This window comes from Galeopterus variegatus, unplaced genomic scaffold, assembly GCF_000696425.1.
Source record: "Galeopterus variegatus unplaced genomic scaffold, G_variegatus-3.0.2 Scaffold319, whole genome shotgun sequence".
NCBI lineage: Eukaryota > Metazoa > Chordata > Mammalia > Dermoptera > Cynocephalidae > Galeopterus > Galeopterus variegatus.
In genome coordinates this window covers 421,988-428,948 of record NW_007726430.1, presented here as the reverse complement: position 1 = coordinate 428,948, position 6,961 = coordinate 421,988, and positions in this window count along the sequence as shown.

The window sequence follows — 6,961 nt, the reverse complement described above, 5'->3', positions numbered from 1 at the left end:
GCAACCCTCGGTGTTGCACCCGCACCTCGCTCAGCCAGTGAGCGGCCGGTCTGTATGTGGGATCCGAACCCTCGGCGGGAGCGCCGCCACACTCCCAAGCGGCGCACTGTAGCAGTGCGCCACTGGGCCAGCCCTTACCGGTCATCTTTTAAAAAAAAAAAGAAAGAAAGGATGCTCCACCCAAAAAATAAAAATAAAAAGATAAGAAAAAAAAAAAGGATGCCAGAAGGGATTAGTAATCCAATCATGGACACAAAGTGGGTTGAGAGAAGAAAAGAGGCCTGGAAACAGAATGAATAGACCTTGACTCTAAAGAGGGAGTCCTGGAGTTTTGGGGGGGAGGGGGCCTGGAGTTTTATTGATTGAATGTGTCCTCCCCAAAATTCCTGTGTTGAAATCCTAACCCCCAGCACCTCAGATGTGGTCTTATTTGGGGATAGTCTTTACAGAGGCAATCATGTTAAAGTGAGGTTATTAGGATGGGCCTTAAACTAACATGACTGGTGACCTTAGAAGAAGGGGACATTTGGACAAAGACATATAGGGAGAATGCCATGTGGACATAAAGACAGCCATACCCAAACCAAGATGAGAGAGAGATACCTGGGACAGCTTCCTCTCTCACAGTCCTAAGAAGGAACCAACCCTGTCAGTGCCTTGATCGTGGACGTCTAGCCTCTAGAACTGAGATAATAAATTTCTGCTGTTTAAGCCACCAAGTCTGTGGTACTTTGTTACAGCAGCTCTAGCAAACTAACACATGGGCAACCGTCTCTGGGCGCAGGCGTCTGTTCAAATTAGGCATGAATTACCAGGACAAAGAGCTGAAGAGGCCATGGGCCACAAAGTCAGGACATCTCACCCCCATCCTGCCCTTGGGAAGCAACTGCCCCTCTTTGGGAGTTGGCTTGCCTGGCTGCTGGGGCAGAGGAGGTAGACAAGATGGCCACTTAACCCTCTTCCAGCCCTGAAGCAGTTTCTTCCCTTCCTGAGCCTGAAGAGTCCAGCTGTCACCATTAAATCCAGCCATCAAATGTTGCCTCTTGTTGGATTCAAGTGTCAGGAGTTGGGCTGAGGACCTCACAGTTGAGAACCGTGAGCACACAATTTTTTTTTTCTTTTTTTAAAAGATGACTGGTAAGGGGATCTTAACCCTTGACTTCGTGTTATCAGCACCACGCTCTCCCAAGTGAGCCACGGGCCGGCCCTAGCACAAAATTTAATTAGAGCCCCGTATAGCAATCTATTGCTGCATAACGAATGACCCCAAATCTTCTGATTCAGAATCTTAGCACGATTTTAACTGGGTGGTCCTGACTCAGGGTTTCCCATGAGGTTACAGTCAGGCTGTTGGCTGGGGCTTCAGTCATCTGCAGGCTTGACTAGTGCTGGACAATCCTCTTCCAGGGTGGTCACTCACTTGGTTAGCCAGTCTGGACTGGCTGTTGGAGAGAAGCCTCAGTTCCTCACTACGTGGACTCCTCCAGGTGCTGCTGTGTGTCCTGACAGCACAGCACTGGCTTCCCCCAGAGGGAGAAATACAAGAGACCAAGGAGAAGCTGCAATGCCTTTCACTGCCTAGTCTCGGAAGTCACATACTATCACTTCTGCAGTATTTTCTGTCACACAGGTCAGCCCTGTGCAGTGTGGGAAGGGACTACATAAGGGCATGAATACCAGGAGGCGAGGATCACTGGGGCCATTTTGTTGGCTGGCTGCTGCAGGCTGAATGAGAGATCTGGTATTATAGGGAGTCCTGGGGCCAGGGCTCATGAAGGAAGAATCTTAGAGATTGAGTCTGGGAAACATGGAGCCTTGGGAGCATATTAGTTTGTTAGAGCTGCTGCAATGCAGTACCATAAACCAGATGGCTTAAAACAACAGCAATTTATTTTATCCCAGTTTTGGAGGCCAGAAGTCCAAAATCAAAGTGTTGGCAGGGTTGCTTCCTTTTGGAGGTTCGGAGGCAGAATCTGTTCCATGCATCTCTCCTTGGCATTCTCCGGCTTGTGGCTGCATCGTTCCAGTCTCTGCCCCTGTCTTCATATGGCCGTCTTCCTTCCCTCTGTGCATATCTCAAATATCCTTCTCCTTTCTCTTATAAGGACATCAGTCATTGGATTTAGGGCCCACCCTTGATCCAGGATGATCTCATTGAGAGAGCCTTAACTTAATTACATCTTCAAAGACCCTATTTCCAAATAAGTCCACACTCACAGGTACAGGGTGGATGGGGTGGGTGGAGTTAGAACTTGGAGTATTTCTTGCAGGAACTCTATCCAACCACTACAGAAGAAGACACCCCAACGAAGGGGCTGGGTGATGCCATGACCTAATGTCTCCATCTGCTTTGGCTCAGGTGTCACCTCCTCTAGGAAACCTGCTACCTGTCCTTTGTGCCCCACAGCCCATGTGCCTGCCACCATCACTGTCCACTATTCCTTCAACTAACATTTACTTAGTGCCTGCTCTCTGCCAGGCACCAAGCTGGGTCCCAGGGGTACGGCACTTAGGGTTGCCCAATTTAGCATATAAAAATATGGGAAGCCCAGCTAAATCTGAATTTCAGACAAAGAGTGAGTTTAAGTTTATTCCATGTATTGAATCTGGCCACCCTAACAGCAGTGGAAGAGAAAGGCATTGGTCCCGGGGCAGCCAGTTACTCAGTTACTCAGTTGGTTAGAGTGGAGCCTTATAACACCAAGGCTATGGGTTCGGATCCCTGTGTCTGCCAGCTGCAAAAAATAAAAAAATAAAAAGAAAGAAAAGAAAAGAAAAAAAGGCATGGTCCCCAACTGCAGGGAGACTACAGTCTTACGAGGGAGGTGGCAAGGCTGTTGGCAGCCCCAGGAAGTACGCCCGGGCCGGGCATGTGGAGCGAGAGAAGGCTTCCACCAGCTCAGCTGGGATCTGCAGGGTGCGGAGGAGTCCAGCGAGGAGGAAAAAGAGGGGTTCTGGCAGAGGGAACAGCGTGGGCCAAAGTCCAGGAAGAGCCTGCTGCTGGAGAGGAAGGAAAAGGGTTCTGGGGGTCCAGAGCACAAGACAGTGTGTGGAGCGAGGGGCCCTGGCCAGGTGGGCAGGGGCCGAACATGTAGCCCCTTCCAGAGTTGAGAGCCACGAAAGGGCTTTAACTGACCAGACCAGATGTGCATTTTAGAAAAACAGGGGTGTGTGGTGTCACAGGAGCCAAGAGAAGGACAGTGTTTCAAGGAAGAGGAAGTGACTAACAGGGCCAGATGTTGCAAGGGGGTCCAGAAAGATAAGGACTGAGACAGGGAAGTATGGCTGGAGTTAGCGAAGCTGCTAGAGGCATCAGGAAGGAGGCATGGGGGGGGCGGGGGTGGGTGGGAAGAGAAGCCAGACAGCAAGGGTTGAGGAGGGAGCAGAGTGAGAAGCAAGGAGGTAGAGACTTCAGGCGCTTTTCTCAAAGCTTTTGAGTGGGGAGGGGAGGCTTGAGAGCAGGCAGGAGCTGGTGAGGAGCAGAGCCGAGGAAGGCTGGGGGGCATTGCAAGGAGCGATACTGAGGGGCCCAACGGGATGAGGCTCAAAATCATTTTGAGAAGTCAGGGGACTTTCTCTGGCTGTTGTCCCCACCTGTGCCCTCGTCTCAGGCAGGAGTTGTCACCCAAGCCTGGTCCCCAGCCTAGAAGACAACACAGAGCACTTGGCGGCCCCACACACCTCGGCTGAGCAAAAGAATGAATGATATTGGGGAGCAATTGAGGGCTGTAGAGTGAGAAGAGGGAAAACACCATGTTTGGGGGAGCGGCTGTGTTCGAGGAAAGGAAAGGGGAGGAAGAGGAGTCCAGGAAGGAGGTGGGAGGAGGAGTCCAGGGAGCCCAGGGGCCTGCAGAGAGGGGGAGACAGTGTCCCTGTTTAGAGAGGTCAGAGAGGACGGGAATGGAGACGCAGCAGCTCAGCCTGCGTGGGGGGAGGGAGTGCTTAACCAGGCAGTGTAGACATCCTGGTCAAAGTGGGCAGATGACGGCAGGGAGGGGGTGGGGGGATGTACTTTGTACTGGGGGAGGAGGTTTCTCTCCTGCCCCAGGCTTTGCCAGGTGTCTCACATCCATCCCACCTCATTTAACTCTCACAGCTACCCCTGGGAGAAGAGGATGTCAAAGATAAAGATGACTGCTATTGGTGGTCTCACTTTGTAAATAAGGAAACTGAGTCTCAGAGATGTTAGGCACCTTGCCTAAAGTCACAAAGCCGGTAAGTAGCAAACAGGGGATTTAAACACAGGCTGGTCTGACTCCAAAGCAGGCTCTGCCCACCACCCCACAAGACCAAAGGAAGCCCTGAACAGGGGCGGGAGCCCATAGGTGGGGCAGCCGCCAGGTAGAAGGATGCTGCTTTGGGGCAGGAATAGGGCATTGGGACTTCTCAGGCCGTGGGGGGATGGGGGGCTGGATGATGTCACCTCCCCAAGGGACTACTGGGCTCACCTCCCAGACCTCATCTGGTCTCCAGCAAATTCCAGCAGCCTGGGGACGGGCAGGAGTAAACCCAAGAGTGGGGAGTGGCAGAAGGGACAGGGTACAGGTAGATTATGGTGGCAGTCAGTCATGTGTGCCATCTGTGCATTGAAACAGCTGACCGTGAGGATCAACATGGTTGAGGAAACAAGAAAAGCCAAAACAGGGTGGGCAATGCACTGCGGTGGGGGTTGAGCCCATTCCCCACCGTACCCCACTCCTTCACCGTTCCCTATTTTGTCATTTGGAATTTCCTTGCCTCTTCTTCCTTCAAGGGCGAGCTCAGCTGTCCCGTCTTCCCACATTGGCCACCCTCCTCCTGCCCTTAGCTCCCTTGACTGCTGGCAAGCACAATAGCAGATTTTTGTTGTTGTTTTGGGACAGCTGGCCAGTACAGAGATACAGACTGGTGACCTTGGTGTCACCAGCAGCATGCTGTCCCAAGTGAGCTAACTGGCCAGCCCAATAGCAGATTTCCTGACTGAAGAATTGGACATGCAGGCTGAGGATTCATTCATTGTAGTCTACCTACATTCATTCCTTGGTCTCATCCAGTCTCACAGCTTTAAATACCAGCGATAGGCTGCCTGCACTGAAATTTGTATCTCCAGCCCAGACCTATCCCTGAGTCCCTGACTCTGACTGCTCCACGTCTCCATGAGAATGTCTAAGGGCTGGCTGGTTATCTCAGTTGGTAGAGCATGGTGCTGATAACACCAAGGTCAAAGGTTTGGATCCCTGCACTGGCCAGCTACACCCCCTACTCCCCCCCCCCAAAAAAGGCATCTCAAACCTAACATGGCCAAAACAGAATTTCTAATCTTCCCCACCCCCACCTTGCCCCCAAATCTGCTCTTTCCAAAATTATACACATCTCAGTTGAAGCCACTCATTTTTCCAGTAGCTCAAGCTAAAATCCTTGAAGGTACTGACTACCCTCTTTCTCTCACACTCACATCCAATCCACCAGCAAGTCCTGTTGGCTCTACCTTCAATATGCCTCAGACCCTGATGCCTTCTCCTACCTCCGTACAGCTGGTGCAAGCACCATTTCTTGCCTTGATTTTAGCAGTGACCTCTGTACTGCCCTTCCTTTGACCTTGCCCCTACATTCTCATCTCAACCCAGCAGCCGGGGTGGTCCTGTGAACACATGATTACGCTAGCTGTACCGTTTCTCCACTGGAGTCCCAGCTCACTCTAACTCCCAGTTTTTTAAAATATACAAGCCCTAAATGACCCTCTCTACCTGTCTGACTTCACTTCCTGCCAGTCTCCCGCTGGCCCACTCTGCCCCAGCAACACTGTGGCAGTTCCTCAAGCATTCCCGTCATGCTCCAGCTGGGGGTTTTGCACTTCTGGTGCCCCTGCCTGGAATGCCCTTCTCTCAGATATCTTCATGGCGTGCTCCCTGACCCCCTTCCACACCTTGACTCAAATATCACTTCGTGTTTGCCCTCTCTGAGCATCCTAGTTAAAACTATAGACTCTGATCTTCTCTATCCGCCTTCCCTGCTTTGTTTTTCTTCATAGAACTGATACCATTAAATACACTATGTCTATTACCTATTTATCTAGTTTATTATCTGCCGCCTCCTTCTAGTACAGTGGCAGTACTTTTTCTGTTTGTTATTGTTGTTTTCTTTGCTGCCTGGAACAGAGCCTAGCATACAATAGGCACTCAGTAAGTGTTGCTGGGGCCACCACTGCGCTGAGCACCGAAGATGGAGTAACGAGCAAAACCTAACAAAGCACACCAAGCTTAAGTCTTGGGCAACGGTTCTCTGATTTTCGGGTATATGACCTTACCTGGGGAGCACTTAGAAGACTCTGCCTGCACCCCTGGAGATTCTGGGATAGGTCCCGGGGGGTTTGCACACTGCACAAACTCTCCAGGTGATTCGGATATAGGTCGTGTGGGGGTCACACTCTGGTCTGTTGGGATAGGCTGGAATTGATACTGTCCAGGTTACCCGATGCCTCATTTTAACAGCACCTTTCGCTCTCAGACAGGTGTCAGTGCCTGTCTCCCCTGTACACGGTTAAGTTTGGGGCTGCGATGGCGTCTTGCTCCTCTCTGTGCCCCTGAGCTCAGCACAGCTTAGGTGCTCGTCAACGTTTATTGAGAGAGCGAATGAATGGAGGGTGAATGAATGGCCAAAAGATGGATGAATGAATAACAGGACTCTGATTGGAAAAGGAATTCCAAGAGTCAAGATCTAGAAGATGGGAACGGTTCGAAAGACTTCCGCTGTGCCCAGAGGGCTCGGGACGGGCAGGGATTTCCGAGGTCGTGATTCGACTGGTCGTCTGTGAAGGCGGCTGCTCCGCGCCGGGCTGGGGGACACGCGGGGCGCAGGGGCGGCGGGGCCACCCACCCGGCTGCCCGGCGACGCGCTGCTCCCGGGACGCGCGGCCGTTGCCATAGCCACAGACACAGCCCGGCCAGGGGGCGGGCCCGGGGCGGACACGTCCTTCGCAGCG